A 20,079-nucleotide genomic window follows, 5' to 3' on the forward strand; every position below is an offset into this window, starting at 1 on the left:
CTGGATTTTTTTTCCTAATTATTAGCAGATTGTTGTACATTTACAGACATTATATTATTGTTGTATTAAAGCAGCATGCCTCCAGATTCATGATATTTTCTTGAAATTTTTGAAAATGTATTTAAAAATATACTTTTGTGAAGTAACCAAAAGGAAGCAATTAACACATTATCAATGGCAATTACAACCTACCTAAATTACCAAAAAGAGTATGCAAAAATAGCCCTTACTACGTTAGTAACGCAGTAGAAATTTTGTTATTAAAACTGAAAAATTTGTCATTAATCACACAAAACATGTAAATTATTACTTTAATCTTGCATCTGTTTACTTTTTCTAAAATATTAGTACATTTTTCTCAAGACATACTTTGGCTGATCTGGAGGCGTGCTGCTTTAAAGAGAAAAGTTGCTAATATTCACACATTTTTTTACCTGATTTATGGAAATGATTACCGCATTACTTCATAAACAAATCATGTTTAGACATGTTATATAACATACAGTCAAAACTGATCCTTCAACCACCTTTATAAGCATGCCACCTGTCTAAAAGCACCAATTCTGAATATTTTGTTGTATTTACTTCTAATAAAACAGCCACCTTTTTGACAATGTCAGCAGCCACCATTTTCAGTCTCAAATTATATTCAAGAGCCACCGCCTAGCAGGACCACGCTCAACTTTTCTAATCTAATATTAGCAAATATCAATAATTATATTCTTGATGGTCAAGTTTTAAAATGCAAAAATATATGAGCCGTGCCATGACAAAACCAACATAATGGGTTTGCGACCAGCATGGATCCAGACCAGTCTGAGCATCTGGGCAGTCTGATCAGGATCCATACTGTCCGCCTACAAACCCTATGACAAGTAGGGAAACTGATAGCGAATAGCATGGATCCTGATCAGACTGCGTGGATGCGCAGGCTGGTCTGGATCCATGCTGGTCGCAAACCCATTATGTTGGTTTTGTCGTGACGCGGCTCATATGTAAATCAATTAATAATTCATTTGACGGTTTATGTGATATAATGATGTAAAAGAATGACGTAAAAAATTGATTAAAGTAAATAGCAATACTAGTGCATCCAAAGAATACTTACCTTACCTAAACTACATGTATTCCTTTCTTATATTTACAGTTTCTATTCAAGTTTTTTTCTGAAGAAAAAAATTCCACAAAGATTCCGATGAATTCTCAATGTCTTTTTTTTTCTGAGAAAAAAATTTGCCTCTCCTCCTACAATTAATTAACAAACAATTAGGGCATTGCCCGATACGTTACATTAAAAAGAAAACACAATGATTACATTATCCCCCGCACATACTCCGCACAACAATGGCAAGAAAATAATAAAAAAACAACTTGTGATCTGGCAAAATAACTATCAAATTAGTGCAAACTCAATCAAATTAAGCCGACATTCAAGTAATAATAGACAATTACTTAATTCGAGGAAACTTCCCATATATACTTATACAATCTAATATATACTAATACAAATACATGTACTGGGATTACATCAAGCGTTCAATACATCCAACTTGTCTGTCTAAAAATTCTAAAATGTTCTAGTCATTTGTACTTTAAACTACATAAAATTTTTGAAAAAATACTTTAACCCCTGTTCTGTTGATAAATTTCCTGAATTTTAAAATTTGACACAGAAGGTGAGGTCACAGAGGGATAAAGATCACATATCAGTATGTGAAAATGAAGCTCTCGTCCAATTAGGTATGTTGTATCCAATAATTAAATAATAGTAAGGGTAAATGTCAGAAAGCCCATGTAGATAGAATGAAAAGCAAATGTCACCCATAGAACAAACTGGACAAAATTAGCATGCATCTACCCATTAATGATGGAGATACTAAGATAGTACTGGCATTATTAAAGGTTAAGATGTAAACCACAAAGTAAGTAACTATCATTTAAGACCTTTACTAAACATTGTAACAAACATGTGGTGTTCTGACCATTGAGCAGTCCCCTAGATTTCCACAAGTATATTACTTAAGTTTAGAATCAGTAACAAGTTACTTTTATCAGTGGAAGCATTCTATGAAGGTAGTTTTTTTTTTGGTTTTTTTTTATTCAATTCCTAAAAAGTTGCTAAATGTAGGAGATGTTACTGAGTTGCTACGGCGTCCTTACTGCGATCCCACTGCGCTCTTATCTTATAGAGTAACAGCTTTTGTTTTGAGCATGCTATGAGCGACGTCAGTCGAGGTTCTATGCAATGCCACTGCGATGCTGCAGCGATGCTACGGCGATGTTTGCGATCTTACTGCGCTCACCTCGGCTTTCTGAATTTTCTTTGGATGCCGTGAGAACGCCGCTCTTGTGTAACAGGGGTTTAACTGACAGTGAGGACATCCACTAAACCTTTTGAATTGATTTGTAACAGACATGCTGTGTTCTGACCATTGAGCAGTCCAAAAGATTTCCACGAGTATATTACTAAAAGTTTAGAATCAGTATCTTAAAAAAAAATTATCAGTGCAAGCATTTTAAGAGTGTAGTTAATAAATCTATTTTTTCATTCATTTAAAAAAGCACCAGAAATATTCATCAAAATATTCAGAAATGGAATTTATAGCTTTTCTAGTATGAAAATAAAATTATTCACCAAAAACAGAATGAAGTTCATGATATTTAACACTTGTCAAAAAAATAATTTCTTAAAAAGTTGCTAAAAGACACTTAATTCTTGTTATTACTAAGATTACTAAGGAATTTTGTTTTGCTACTTATTAAATAACACCACATCATGATATGAAAGTCCTTATCTATTCAGTCATATATTTTGCTTCATATATTGTGAATGAACAGAACCTGAACAAAAACTAATCATACTAATATTTCACCAATTTCAATCTATCATATATAACTTCAATGATTGATTTTCAACATAAATAGTCATATTGTTTTCTCCCATACAAAGTAAAAAAGCATGACTTCATCATGCCTGGAAACAAAGTCAAATGAAAAAAAAACCATCAAATAAATAGAGGATATTGAATGAGTGTAGGTTCAATACTGAATATATTGAACAAGTCAAAATATTATGCAAGTCTCATGCAACCTTAACATTATTTTATTTAACAACTTCAATAAATTCAGTAAGGGACCTACAAAAATATAAAATTCTATTCATCACTTTCCCAAAATGAAGACTTTTTAAAGTGAAAAAGAATCATTTTTCATTGATGTGCCTTAAGTAAAGTGCTAACATTAAACACCTCTACACTATGATTGTATCACATCACAATATATGCAGGAGTCTAAACAGCAGCACTATAATGTGATCAAACTATATTACAGATTTACCCTCACCCAACTAAATATATTAAATGGACTTGTCTATGTTAATCTGGACAAAACAATTCATCATTTTAAAGATAAATTTTTAAATATATACTCATTGAATAGAAAAAAAGCAGACTGTGATTAGACATCAAGGACATACAGGCAGATATTGGTCTGCACTTAGTCACATGTGTAGCTGTGATTAGACAACAAGGACATGCAGGCAGGTCTTGGTCTGCACTAGTCACATGGGTAGCTGTGATTAGACAACAAGGACATGCAGGCAGGTCTTGGTCTGCACTAGTCACATGGGTAGCTGTGATTAGACAGCAAGGGCATCAGGTTGATCTTGGTCTGCACTTAGTCACATGGGTAGCTGTGATATGACAGCAAGGACATGCAGTCAGATATTGGTCTGCACTTAGTCACATGGGTAGCTGTGATTAGACAACAAGGACATGCAGGCAGGTCTTGGTCTGCACTAGTCACATGGGTAGCTGTGATTAGACAGCAAGGGCATCAGGTTGATCTTGGTCTGCACTTAGTCACATGGGTAGCTGTGATATGACAGCAAGGACATGCAGGCAGATATTGGTCTGCACTTAGTCACATAAGTAGCTGTGATTAGACAGCAAGGACATGCAGGCTGATCTTGGTCTGCACTTAGTCACATGGGTAGCTGTGGTTAGACAGCAAGGACATGCAGGCAGGTCTTGGTCTGCACTAGTCACATGGGTAGCTGTGATTAGACAGCAAGGACATGCAGGCAGGTCTTGGTCTGCACTAGTCACATGGGTAGCTGTGATTAGACAGCAAGGTAAGGAGACACATCTTGGTCTACACTTAGTCACATGGGTAGCTGTGATTAGACAGCAAGGACAAGCAGGCAAATATTGGTCTCTACTTAGTCACATGGGTAGCTGTGATTAGACAGCAAGGACAAGCAGGCAGATATTGGTCTCTACTTAGTCACATGGGTAGCTGTGATTAGACAGCAAGTACATGCAGGCAGATCTTGGTCTGCACTTGGTCACATAGGTAGTTGTGATTAGACAGCAAGGGCAAGGAGACAGATCTTGGTCTGCACTTAGTCATATGGGTAGCTGTGATTAGACAGCAAGGACAAGCAGGCAGATCTTGGTCTGCACGAAGTCACATGAGTAGCTGTTATTAGAAAGCAAGGACATGCAGACAGATATTGGTCTGCACTAGTCACATAGGTAGCTGTGATAAGACAGCAAGGGCAAACAGGCAGATCTTGGTTTGCACTTACTAGCCCTAAGAACCTTTATAAAATGTGTAATTATTTACAACTAATTTGGTATTTTGCAAGTTTTACATTGTGCTCTGCATAAGAATATTATATAACAAGAGCTGTCGGTAGGACAGCAACGCTCGACTATTCTAAGTGCTTGATAGTAAAAAAATGCTTGATACAGTTACCTCCTCCTGTTTACAGGTTGGGGTAATGATGGTGAACAAGTGTGCAAAGTTTCAAAGCCATATGTCAGTGGACTTTGAAAATATTTTAACTATTACAAAAACTTTAACGTAAATTCTAAGTCGAAAAAGGGGCATAATTCTGTCAAAATGCTTGATAGAGTTACCTCCTCCTGTCTACAGGTCGGGATCATGATGGTGAACAAGTGTGCAAAGTTTCAAAGCCATATGTCAATGGACTTGGAAAATATTTGAACTATTACAAAAACTTTAACGTAAATTCTAAGTCGAAAAGGGGCATAATTCTGTCAAAATGCTTGATAGAGTTACCTCCTCCTGTCTACAGGTTGGGGTCATGATGGTGAACAAGTGTGCAAAGTTTCAAAGCCATATGTCAATGGACTTTGAAAATATTTTAACTATTACAAAACTTTAACGTAAATTCTAAGTCGAAAAAGGGGCATAATTCTGTCAAAATGCTTGATAGAGTTACCTCCTCCTGTCTACAGATTGGGGTCATGATGGTGAACAAGTGTGCAAAGTTTCAAAGCCATATGTCAATGGACTTGGAAAATATTTGAACTATTACAAAAACTTTAACGTAAATTCTAAGTCGAAAAAGGGGCATAATTCTGTCAAAATGCTTGATAGAGTTACCTCCTCCTGTCTACAGGTTGGGGTCATGATGGTGAACAAGTGTGCAAAGTTTCAAAGCCATATGTCAATGGACTTTGAAAATATTTGAACTATTACAAAAACTTTAACATAAGTGGTTACGCCGACGCCGACGCTCGGGTGACTGCAATAGCTCTACTTATTCTTATCGAATAGTCGAGCTAAAAATTGTATCACCAAATTATGCAGTAATGGAAAAGACGGCTTATTACCTTGGTAGTTTTTTGAAATGATAAAAGGTGAATGTTAAAGTTTCTAAAGCAAGGTTCAGTAACATTATTTATACAGATTATAAAGTTTTGTAACATTTAGAACATTTTTTAAATTTTCATAAAGAACTATAGACTTAAAATTATGAATATGTTCTCTTAAGATTTTTTGTACAATGTACATGAAAAATGTAAATTAGATACTGTGAAAAAATGTTAACACAACATACAAAATTATCAATACAAAACAGATATAATATTATATTATTTTCTTAAAGTTTTTTTATAAGTAATAAAGATTTTTTAAGAACTTGATATAATATTTTATAAAACATACCAAAGAAAATCCATTTGCAGTAATAAACTAAAATTTGAATTTCCTTCTTGTAATGTACGATGAAAAAGACACACCTACATGAAATTTAATAGGCTTCACTTAAAATCTCACGTTTCCTGTTATGTCTTAATTTTGTTATTTTTTAAAATAGTTTAACCTGAACACCTGAAAATTACCATAACAGTATTCTTGTTTATATACGGTACTCCCTTTAAAATGATTCAGTCCATGGGTTTGGCAATATTTTGATGTTATTATGAAAGCAGATGAATGGGTGCATTAGTTTCATTAAGGGACAATGTAACTTAAGGAACAGTGATTTCATTCACGATGAATTGCTGGTGCTTTAAAGCAGCATGCCTTCAGATTCATGCTAATTTTCATGAAAATTTTGAAAATATATTTGAAAATAAAATATTGTGAAGTGAATAAAGAACGTAATTTAAACAATGCAAACGGCACTTATTTCTTACAATCCATGTAAATTACAAAAAGAGGTCAGGATATGCAGAAATAGCCCTTACAATACAAACAGTGTTAGTCACAAACAGTAGAAATATGGTGAATAATACTGCCAATTTGGTCAATAGTTGCACATAACATGTAAATTTTTACTTGAATCTTTTTACTTTTCAAAAAATCATAGTATATTAATTTTTTCTCATGTTTTATTTTCTTTAAATATTTTGGATCATTTAACTAAAAGTTGTATTTCCATCCCAATTAAAAAGTATAATACATAGTGCCATGGTTTTAAAGACAACATGGATAGTGCCAGATACACTGGATTCCTTATTCTCAAGGTCGAAAGTGTTTCCTTCCCAATTAAAAATTCTTATACAGTCGACTCTCGTTATCTCGAAGTCTTCGGGACCGTCAAAAAAATATCGAGATAACGAAATGTCGAGATAAACGTATGAGGGTTTGAACATGTCAAAAACTAATTTTTACAGAAGACATGCGCATACCTTATAAGTCAAATAAGTACGATGTTTCATAATCTTGTGTCAATCCTTATAATAAAAAATAACAATTTGTTACATAATTTAACGGATGTTTACCAGCGGAAATACAGCATTTAGGTGCTATGTGATTAACACATAGTGAGGTTTACTCAGTTATACACCACTAAAACAAAAACGTTGTTTTCTAACTTTATTTATTTATTTATTTAGTACTTTAACATTGCATAATAACACATATAATTAAATTCCATGAACATTTCATAGCAATCATTTTGTGAGAGTAATAGCACATTTATAAAAGCACACAATTTATCTTTCACCTGGTGTTAGATTCTCAGACAACTTTATATTATCATCTGCCTCCGACATTTTCCCAATGTGTTTATATAACGTATTTATATTTCGTATCGTATTTCTTGGACTTTTAAAGTAATAATGAATTAATAATGAATTAAATACAGTGTTCGTATGTTTTATACATAACGGAAAATTCACTCATTTTCGACATAAGTCAATCAACACGCTAATTAGATAAACAATACTTTCAAAACACCTTGACTTGTTACAAACATATCATCATTAATTATTATGACACGCGCTTTGAGCGATAACCGTCCGCTTTGTGTTTTTCACACCTCTGCGGGAGGGCGCAGACGAACAATTATTTGTCGAGATAAACAAAGGATTATAGTGTGAAAATAACTATTGGGACTGAAATATCACATCGAGATACTGAAAAAATCGAAATAAAAATATCGAGATAAAGAAATATATTCAATATAGATAAAGAAGGGGAAAAAACGGGACTTTCAGAATTTGATCGAGATAACGAAATATCGAGAAAAGCGATGTCGAGATAACGATAGTTGACTGTACATAGTGCCATGGTTTTAAAGACAGACAAGGCAAGGAAAGCCTAAGCTTTAGAAGTACAGATGTAATCGAGAGATTGTTGATTTGAGCGCAACTAGGCTGACCATTATTTTTCTTCCTGTGACACCAGTACTCAGGTTATTTCCAGGAAGGAGACACTAGAGTTCAAGTTTTTATCATAATCAAGCTTAAGTAAATATGTTTAAGTTAATGCTTTAATTGCCAGTTTTCATTTATAATTTAAACTAATAATACTGACAATCAAAAGCCTATTAAAGCAACTCAAGATTAAATTGGTGTGTTGGGTAGGGAGGGAGTAAGGTCAAACTTGAAACCCTGAATTAACATAAAATTTCCATTATATACAAGATAGAAGTGTCCAACCATTGTAACATTACCTGCACTTTTTGTCATTTACACATGGAAAAAATATCACTTTCACTAAAAAAATTCTTTTTTTGCTATATAAATACAGGATATACTCAAACAGGTGATAATTAAATGATATTCTTTTTTTATATATTTCAATATACATTTAGCCTAGTGACATTAAAATATTACTTTTATTTTTCAATTGAAGTCATTAATTTTACAGTTTCTATGCTTGAAGTAAGACAACAATTAGCCGACTGTTTTGGTTTATATAGAATTAATTTTAGTTTGATTGTGTAGGAAGCTTCATACGATTCTAAACACACTTTCGAATCCGTTCCTGGAACCAACCCGTACTGAGCAATGAGTATAAAGGTTTTTGCTCAAGGAAACAATGACTTGCCCCTGTCAGGGTTTGAACCCATGCTGCTAGCGATCATTAGATTACTAGTCCGAAGTGTTAACCACTCAGCCATGCCGCCACTACCAACTGTTTTAACTCTTACTCTGCTAAATTTATGCAACAGAACTTACAATTTAAAAGTTTGTCATTTATATAAATTAATTAAATATTAAAATGCTAGGAGTAACCCTTTCCATGCAAAAAATATTTTAAAGGGACTTGTCTATGGAAAAATCAAAGCTATCAGTCAGTAAGTTTAAACTCCATCTATTTATCGTCTTGATAAAACTTGTTTACAAGACGTCTAAAATTATGTACTTCCATCGTAATTTGTGCAAATTTTTCTTGGACTGAGACCCTTGTAGTATAACACAATCCAAAAACTGAATTATGTTTTTTCCCCCATCATGATGTAAATTAGTAACAATTTATGCAAATAAGTTTATCTACGATGAAAAACAATCCACTATTACATTAATAGCTGACAATAATGATCAACTTCACCGTAGAGTCACCCCCCCCCCCCCACCACCAACTTTATCTCTTTAAGTTAACTAGGAGGTGATTGAACCACAAAAAAGTTGTATTGCTTACACTTTTTCTTTTATTATCAATGGACGTTTTTTCATTTCAAATTTGTGCAATGTATTTCCCCTACTTTTGATTTTGGAACTTAAAGCAGTATGACTCTGGTGAGATTAACGCTAATTTTCATGAAAATTTTAAAAATGTTTTTTAAAAGTATTATATTGTGAATTGAACAGTGAAAGTAAATTTACCCATTGCATGTTTAATAGCAGTAACAATTCGCTTAAATTACAAAGAGGTCAAAAATATGCAAAAATATCCCTTACTGTGTTCAGTATAGAAATATGGTAATAAATATTGCAAAATTAATCATTAATCACACATAACATGTAAATTATTACTTGAAACTTTAATGGTTTTTTTTACTTTTCTTAAAATTTTAGTACAATTTTTTTCTCAACTTTGGTTTTCTTGAAATACTTTGACTTATCTGGAGGCAAGCAGCTTGAAGATATTTCATTACAATTGTACAATTATGTTTTTTAAACTAGCAAACAGTACAGTATTTGATCAAATCAAATGAAATTACACCCCATGCTTTCAAAATCGATATTTTTCTGCAATATCAAAGCACTTTATATCAAAACTGCAAAACAAAACCCTCATTTAACCAATGAGACTTATTTTTATATGGTTAAGACATATGACTTAAAGCACAAAATCTCGTGCACAGCTTTTGAAGCTTTCGCCTCAGCAGAAATATTCTCATCAAAATATATTTCTCATCAAAATATAAGTCTAAAATAGCACGGACAAATTTATGTCAACACACTGCTGTCCTTTTATGGCATTCCAATTTTTCTAAATCTAGATTTTTACACTGATGGGAAGGAATTTCGAGCCAATTACTATGCCATCTACTTGAGGCATCTTATCATAAATCCAATAAAACACCCCTAGATCCTGTTAGCTTATCTCAACCTAATCACTATTTATACTGGTCTATAAAAAATCATTACAACATTTTCTCTATTATAACTGGACATAACTGTAAGCTGTTGTCCAGTTTCTTGTGACCTCTGCACATTTCTAAAAGTGCATTTCTAGAAATATTTAATATTAATGAATGTTTGTTTTGACTTTAAAAACCTTTTACCTATTCGTGAAATTGCACTACTGAATAGGGATAGGGGGCCATATATTTTACTGTAAACAGAACTTCATTCCTTACAAATTGAGGAAGGGGCCAATGACCTTCTATTAAACAAAATCAAATAACAATAGAAATGGCCCTTTGCATGTCTGCCTCTCAATCCAGAAATCAAAATATTGAACTGTACGGGCATTCATGTCTCCATGTCTCATCACATAGTACTAATGAGTCGCATCACGACAAAACCAACATATTAATAGGTTTTGACCAGCATGGATCCAGACCAGCCTGCGCATCTGAGCAGTCTGATCAGGATCCATGCTGTTCGCTTACAAACCCTGTAACAAGTAGAGAAACTGATAGCGAACAGCATGGATCCTGATCAGACTGCGCGGATGCGCAGGCTGGTCTGGATCCATGCTGGTCGCAAACCCATTATGTTGGTTTTGTCATGACGCGGCTTTAATGTAATATTAAATTTAAGAGTCGATGTTAAGTTTGAAACCTCTTTAAGAATGCAGCAATTTTCACATGCTGAACTTCTCTCATGGAAATGCCAAGCTTTTATTTTGGAGCATTCCCGAGTTTGACAGATTTTCAAATAAATGTCAAAATTTGAGCTACCAACAGTATAGAGCCTGGTTAGACGGTATGAATGTGCATGCTAGCCTGGCTCTATACATGTAGCAAAGAAGGATCAATAATTGTTTTCTAGAAGGTTAAAAGTTAATTATACACTAATAGATATTTGAGCCGTGTCACGACAAAACCAACATAATGGGTTTGCGACCAGCATGGATCCGGACCAGTCTGCGCAACCGCGCAGTCTGATCAGGATCCATGCTGTTCGCTATCAGTTTCTCTACTTGTTATAGAGTTTGTAAGCGAACAGTATAGATCCTGATCAGACTGCGCAGATGCGCAGGCTGTTCTGGATCCACGCTGGTCGCAAACCCATTATGTTGGTTTTGTCGTGACGCAGCTCATTTGTATGTATATGTAGTGGGAGGACAACTAAAATGGCAAGTCATAAATAAAACCACCTACCTTTACATCTGATGAACACTGTTATACCTGCATTCTGTACAAATATAGCTTGTGGTCAACCATGACAACATAATATTATGACAATCTGAATATAAAAAGACAAATCACCAACTATAGTAACACCAGAAATTTCTACATTTTTGTAATAAAAAATTATATACAAATCATTATGCTTTCAAATATAGAAGTATACATTTACATATTACAGAAACTGTATTTCATTCTTATGATAAAGAATGAAAATAAAACATAGATTCATCATTTTTTATACAAAGAAATACAAACTTAATCTACTGGTATTTGTACATGTAAGAAGTAACATGTTAACATAACTGTACATATATTAGCTCAAAAGTGATTCATAAAATATCTAATGTTCATTCACTAACTATACTGGCATGCGAGCAGTTCCGGTACAAAAATCGTAGTTACTTAAACATTATTTTTTATTACGCTCACTCACCAAAATTTAAATGTTACACATCACTATTCGGCTCGTCACACAAATCATGGAAATTCCATCATGTTCTAAACATAGAATAGCCCTTAGTTATGAGGCCTCATATGGCGTACCGAAATTATCCATTATTTTGTATGAAGAGAAGTAGTTCCCGTACATAAAATTTAACCATTATAATTATACAATTTTGTTATATCGGACCTATTTTTCAATTCTGATTGTTGAACAGACCATTTTCTAAGAGATATATAGATGTAATTCAGGAAATAGAGCGTAGACTAAACGCTGGTATCTATTACCCGGTACCGTTACCCCAACGCATTCTCAAACAATGGCATGCTTGAATGCATGATATTTTACGCATCAAAGCCATAAAATTATTTAATATAGTAATATTGATCAAAATTCTGATAATTAAACGAGTTTTCATCACATTGCCTACTTATCTGTAAACAGGTGGTATACGTGGAAAACCCTTTAACATGCCTCACGTGTAAGTATTTTAGCGCATGCGCGCAAGGACGGAATCCCCCAGAGAAAACAAGGTCACGTTTTGACAACGCACAGGTGAAAGTGATTTAAAATGAGCCTTTTATACGTACTGCCGAACTGACACTTAGATTATGTCTCTTTTATGTATCTGCTTGATTTGAAATGAATTTTTGAAGATTGCAAGTAAAAATCAAGCGTTTAAATGAAAAATACGGGTACTGCTTCTGTACGGGAACTGCTCGCATGCCAGTACTGTAAAAGAATATTTTCATGGGAATAAATCTTACAATATTTATTACCTACTTTGTTACAGCTTTTCCTTCATTTCTTTCTTCTTAATAATTATCCCCTGCAAAGTACAAATATTTATGAATGGCAGCATGGCAGAGTGGAAAATGCTTCAGACAGCTGACTGTATGGGTTCAAACCCTATCAGGGGCAAGCCACTGTTTCCTAAGCAAAAAACTTTACTCATTGCTTAGTACTGGTTGGTCCAGGAATGGATTGAAGAGTACTTCTTTTTTTATAAGCTTATAGCTTCCAACAAAACCAAACAACTAAAGATTTTATTATGAAGTTACCAACAGAAAACATATGGGCCTATTATGCCCCAGAAACGCTTTTTTTTCAAAGCCTTTTATTTTTTGGCGTACTTTTGTAGTTTCTAAAAAGTAACTGATTTGCCAATGTCCTGAACCATCTTGCCAAAATGCTACTTTGTTTACATTTTGCTACTTTTATGGCAAATGATTCCACATTAAGCACTAGCATTTTCAGGTAATAAGCATCGAACATGCTCTAAAACCATAAAATAAATGTTTTAAAACTAAAGGTTACCCTTTTTAAAGTAAAAATTTATTCGTTTCTGAGGCATAATGTGCCTAAAATATCTGGTGATAAGTGAAGGTGCTATAAGAAATGTTACGGTGTTGACTGGACAGACAGACGGACAGAATGTTAGAAAGAACACCCTGTTACTATAAAGTTGTGATTCATCAAGAAAATTTAGGAATCATTAAAAATTTGACATCTGGCATGCATTATGGCAATAGACTTATTATTAATTAAGTAATGGAATTTTTACCTTGACTAAAGTAATGAAGAACTTGACGTCTGCGGTATATTGATATTTTGTTTTGTACCATCATTGTATTTACATGTACCTCACATCAAATCAGGATCTAGTCATAATCTGTTAGGTGGAATATACATAAAGGTTCATTTAGTTCACAAATATTTCATTGTTGATCCAACAGGAGTTAAACCAAACCATGCCAATAACTACATCCACCCCGTAAAAAAAATCATGAAGTATTTTTGATGACAAAGAAAAACAATAAATAAAGCGGCACAAACTTGTATGAAAGTGTTTGATCTTTAATAGTATATGTATATAGAACATTCAGGTTTATTATCTGTAACAATCATCATGGTTAAAACAATCTAGCTTTAATCAAAGTGATACTGCCATGTGATTAAGACGTTAACCTCTCTACCCAGCTATTGTGACCTTGAGCTCTATTAAGGTCACGACCTTGTTTCTATAAAATTTCTGAATCAGTCTTGACAAGAGTTAATAAATTTCTACCATTCCACAATCATGTTTAGTCACCTCTGACACCATTTTAAGAAAGTTGTGCAATTTTTCATCTTTTTTAAAATTAATTTGGACATTAAAATATCATATGATTATACATAACCTCATTTTAACATTATTTCATTAAGAGTTACAGTTCTAGGAAAGACCTTGGAATTCAGTAGGGTCATCATAAGTAAACAACAAGATTTATCTACTCTTCACTTTACTGCAGAATTCATGCTTCAAATTTTAGATGTCACATTTCAAATTTCAGACTTCACATTTCACACTATTGACACTTCTTCAACTTACTTTAGAAATCAAGCTTCAAATTCCAAGTCTTCAAACTTCAAATTTTAGAACACATATTAATGACATCTATGAAATGTGAAGTCTGAAATTGAAATGTCACCACTGTCCTTGCGTAAGGTACACTCGGCTTAAGCTGGAAATTTTATAACCCTGTTACAATTCCTAGACTCCTAAGATACAAATCTACATTATATTAACACATCATATCAAAGCCTTTATAATCATAATTAAAGATTTTTGTAAAAAATAAAAATAGAACATTGGAAATTACTATACAGCTTACCTAATAAGATCTAATCTCCACCAAAAGCTGCTAGCTAGATACTAATTACATGTCCATTAATCAGATCATATCTGCCAAACAGGACATCATAAATTTCAAATAAACAGATGTTAATCATCAAGTCGTGATCGTGGAAGTCAGGGTTACAGTAGGAATTCTTAATTTTGTCATATATATAATTCATTTTAATGTATTAAACATTAATAAGGCTTATAATACAGCACGTTTGTAACATCACCTTATATTGGATAATCATGGCATTATTATGAACTATATTGCTGCTGTCAATTTATGAAGTACATGACATTGTTAATTTCATTTTTTCTCTAACAATATATATGTACAAACATACAAAGCAGAAAAAAAGTGCATTTTTCTTTTTCCAAGCAAAAAAGATTGAGACTGGTTTTTACAATAGCTTAATAAATTCTAAGGAACCCAGACTTTCACATTATAATACATGGTTTACTTATTTAGCAACAAGTGCGATCAGTAATCACATGTGTCGCCTCATGATGGCCAGTTTCATGTTGGAACAAATTTTGTGACAGACGGACAGACAGACGGACAGTGCACAACTAGACTTGGTACTGATCATTCCTGTAAACTTTGGATAAAATTGCACCAGTAGTTTATGAGGAGTAGTACGGACAAGCTTTTGCGTATCTGGCAACACACAGAAAAAAAACACCTTTTTATCAAAGGGCCATAACTCAGCCAAAAATCATTCAACCGGAAAACCCGTGCAATATGCGCAAGGACTTGAGCTACAGATCAATCCTGTAAAGTTTCATTGAAATTGCATCAGTGGTATAAGAGAAGTAGTCCAGACAAACTTTAAAAATAAAAATTATTAAAGGGCCATAACTCAAACAAAAATCATTGAACCGGAAAATGCTGACAATATGCACAACTAGACTTGGTACTGATAATTCCTGTAAAGTTTGGATATATTGCACTAGTAGTTTATGAGGAGTAGTCCAGACAAGCTTTTGTGTATCTGGCAACACACAGAAAAAGAAACCTTTTTATCAAAGGGCCATAACTCGGCCAAAAATCATTCAACCAGAAAACCCGTGCAATATGCGCAAGGACTTGAGCTACAGATCAATCCTGTAAAGTTTCATTGAAATTGCATTTGTGGTATAAGAGAAGTAGTCCGGACAAACTTTAAAATTAAAAATTATTAAAGGGCCATAACTCTGACAAAAATCATTGAACTGGAAAATGCTGACAATATGCACAACTAGACTTGGAACTGATCATTCCTGTAAAGTTTGGATGAAATTGCACCAGTAGTTTATGATGAGTAGTCCGGACAAGTTTTGTGACGGACGGACAGACGGACGGACAGACGACGGAGAAGTGATCCCTATATGTCGCCACTACTCAGTAGAGGCGACACAAAAATGACCCATGATCTTCCAAATTGACCATCCAAGAGGCACTTATAAAACTAGAACTATCACTAAATGTGATTAATACCCCCACAAGTCTGCTTCGGAAATGAGGATGTTACTAGTAACAGAATACCTTGTAAAAGAATTGAAACATAGAGTTATGGTTGTGGGCAATTCAAGATAATTGTGGTTCATGTATGTTGCATTTCCTTTCAATGTGGTTGGCCATTGATGAAGTTTAATTGAATTACTCTGTAATAAGTCCAGAAAGACAAAGAAAAGGAACAAAGGGCAATAACTCTATAAATACTGAAAATAGAGTTATAGTTCTTGTGCACTGCACTTCCTCTTATTGTGCTTGACCATTGTATGAAGTTGTTTTGAATTCCAACCAGTACGTTTTAAGTTATGCTCCGGACAAGGAAAAGTATCAAAGGGCAGTAACTCTGTATTTTGTCAAAATGGAGTTATGGCTCTTGTGCACTGCACTTCCTTTGAATGTCCTTGACAACTGTATGAAGTTGTACTGAATTCCAAACAGTAGTTTTCAAGTTATGCTCTGGACAAGGAAAAGTAACAAAGGGCAATAACTCTGTAATTAGTCAAGATGGAGTTATGGTTCTTGTGCACTGCACTTCCCCTTATTGTGCTTGGCCATTGTATGAAGTTGTTTTGAATTCCAACCAGTAGTTTTCAAGTCATGCTCTGGACAAGGAAAAGTAACAAAGGGCAGTACCTCTGTAATTAGTCAAGATGGAGTTATGGTTCTTATGCACTGCACTTCCTCTCAATGTGCTTGACCATTGTATAAAGTTATAATGAATTCCAACAATAAGTCTTCAAGTTATGGTCCGGACAAAAGAAAGCAATGGAAAAGTAACAAAGGGCAATAACTCTGTAATTAGTCAAGATGGAGTTATGGTTCTTGTGCACTGCACTTCCCCTTATTGTGCTTGACCATTGTATGAAGTTGTTTTGAATTCCAACCAGTAGTTTTCAAGTCATGCTCTGGACAAGGAAAAGAAACAAAGGGCAGTAACTCTGTAATAAGTCAAAATGGAGTTATGGTTCTTGTGCACTGCACTTCCTTTCAATGTGCTAGACCATTGTATGAAGTTATAATGAATTCCAACAATTAGTCTTCAAGTTATGGTCCGGACAAAAGAAAGCAATGGAAAAGTAATAAAGGGCAATAACTCTGTAATTACTTTAGATAGAGTTATGGTTCTTATGCACTGCACTTCCTCTCAATGTGCTTGACCATTGTATGTAGTTATATTGAATTCCAACCATTAGTCTTCAAGTTATGCTCCGGACAAAAAAAAGAAGGCAATTGAAAAGCAACAAAGGGCAATAACTCTGTAATTACTTTAGATAGAGTTATGGTTCTTGTGCACTGCACTTCACCTTATTGTTTTTGACAATTGTATGAAGTTGTTTTGAATTCCAACCAGTAGTTTTCAAGTTATGCCACGGACAAGGAAAAGTAACAAAGGGCAATAACTCTGTAATTAGTCAAGATAGAGTTATGTTTCTTAGGCACTGCACTTCCTCTCAATGTGCTTGACCATTGTATGTAGTTATATTGAATTCCAACGATTAGTCTTCAAGTTATGCTCCGGACAAGGAAAATGCAACGGACAAAAAAAAAAGCAATGGAAAAGCAACAAAGGGCAATAACTCTGTAATTACTTTAGATAGAGTTATGGTTCTTGTGCACTGCACTTCCCCTTATTGTGTTTGACAATTGTATGAAGTTGTTTTGAATTCCAACCAGTAGTTTTCAAGTTATGCCCCGGACAAGGAAAAGTAACAAAGGGCAATAACTCTGTAATTAGTCAAAAAAGAGTTATGGTTCTTGTGCACTGCACTTCCTCTCAATGTGCTTGACCATTGTATGTAGTTATATTGAATTCCAACCATTAGTTTTCAAGTTATGCTCCGGACAAGGAAAATGCAACGGACGTCTGGACCGACCGACCGACCGACCGACCACCGGGTGACTCCTATATACCCCCCCAAACTTCGTTTTTGGGGGTATAATAATAAATCCATTCTTTAATGGAAAAGGGCCATGTAACATGAAACAATAACGTTAATTTCATATAAATCTATCTCTTACACTTTATAAAACAAGTCCTAGTATTCATTTACCATACATTAATTATATAAGAAAATATTTCTCTTTTGGAGGTTTTGCATGGTCGCGAAAACAGAATATATCCATGAAACTAGTGCACACCAAGATAATCAAAACCAACAAATGGGTTTGCGACCAGCATGGATCCAGGCACGCCTGCCCATGCGCGCAAATTACCAACCATATTACAAGTAGAGAAACTGATAGCAATCAACATGGATCCTGATCAGACTGCGCGGATGCGCAGGCTGGTCTGCATCCATGCTGGTCGCAAACCCACTATGTTGGTTTTGTTGTGACACGGCTCATTTAGTTAGTGCATATTTTGAAATGGTCCCTAAAAAAATGATGAACAGTATTGTCAAGATTGTAAGATGGTCTTTTAAAGATACTAAGCATGGCAAAGGTTAAATGAACAGACAACATATACAGGGAAAACTTTCATATTTGACCTACAAAAATGAATAACACTAAATGTCACCCTATTGTTATTTATTCTTGGTTATTTTCACATAATGGAATACGTTTTCATCATAAATATGTTAACTTGTGACTGTATACTGCTGCAATGATAAACAGGCCTGTCACCACTTCCTGTTGTCCTAGTAATCTATGCTCTCTAAATTATAGTAACACAGTCAAACCTGTGTTAAAGATCACCTCCAAATAAAGACCACCCTGTAAATGAAGAACACCACTTGACAAAACTTCATTGATTAAATACAACAGAGTTCACTCTGAATAAAGACCACTTGTCTATCAAGGCCATGTATGGTCTCTCCTTTGGATGGCCTTTATTCACAGGTCTGACTGCAATGTTAAAAACAAAGTTTGTCTTATTTTTGTTTACTTTTACATTTCATGTATAAACAAGAACTGTCCGAGGACAGTAACGCTCGACTATTCGAAAAGTTGTCACAAGTGTGTTTCATTGAGTATAATAATGCTTACCAATATGAATGCTTGTTATTAAGATGTTTTAACGAGTTAATCACTGCTTTATAATAATGAATGCATAAAATTGTTCCAAAAAAGGCACAAACCCTTCAGTAGTTTTGGGGATACCAGCTTACAAGCAAAAACTTTACCTAGAATTTCTAAGCCGAAAAAGGGGCATAATTATGCAAAGAACAAAACAAATCAGTTATGGGACTTATCCCAATCATGTAAGATAATCACAGAGAACAAGTGTGTGAAGTTTCAATCCATTCCCTTCAGTAGTTAGGGAGATACCAGCTTGCACGCAAATACTTAACCAAGAATTTCTAAGTCGAAAAAGGGGCATAATTATGCAAAAAAAGTAAATCAGAGTTATGGGACTTGTGCCAATCATGTTAGAAATCACAGAAAACAAGTGTGTGAAGATTCAATCCATTCTCTTCAGTATTTATAGAGATACCAGCTTGCACGCAAAAACTTAACCAAGAATTTCTGAGTCGAAAAAGGGGCATAATTATGCAAAAAAGTAAATCAGAGTTATGGGACTTGTGCCAAGTATGTAAGATAATCACAGAAAACAAGTGTGTGAAGTTTCAATCCATTCCCTTCAGTATTTATGGAGACACCAGCTTGCACGCAAAAACTTGACACCAGCTTGCACGCAAAAACTTAACAAAGAATTTCTAAGTCGAAAAAGGGGCATAATTATGCAAAAAAGTAAGTCAGAGTTATGGGACTTGTGCCAATCATGTAAGATAGTCACAGAGAACAAGTGTGTGAAGTTTCAATCCATTCCCTTCAGTATTTATGGAGATACCAGCTTACACACAAAAACTTAACCACAGGGACGCCGACGCTGACAAATGTGTGACTGCATTAGCTCGATTATTCTGCAAATAGTCGAGCTAAAAATGATCAATTTTACATATAGTTAAATCCTTTGTATGCTAAATTTACTGAATAAACAAGTCCTGCTTTCAATAAGAATTTTGACTATTTCTAATTTATACTGTATGATTTTATTGGTGGAAGAAGACCTCAGCTAAGGTGCCTTCTTAAGCATATTGTGCACAATCACGACCTGAAACTTGAGTAAAGCAACCACTCTTCCATTAACTACATGGAAAGCTTATATGAAATAAGCCACAGGGGCAAGT

Source organism: Ruditapes philippinarum, unplaced genomic scaffold (genome assembly GCF_026571515.1).
Source record: "Ruditapes philippinarum isolate M1 unplaced genomic scaffold, ASM2657151v2 ctg2743_1_1_1_1, whole genome shotgun sequence".
Taxonomy (NCBI): Eukaryota; Metazoa; Mollusca; class Bivalvia; order Venerida; family Veneridae; genus Ruditapes; species Ruditapes philippinarum.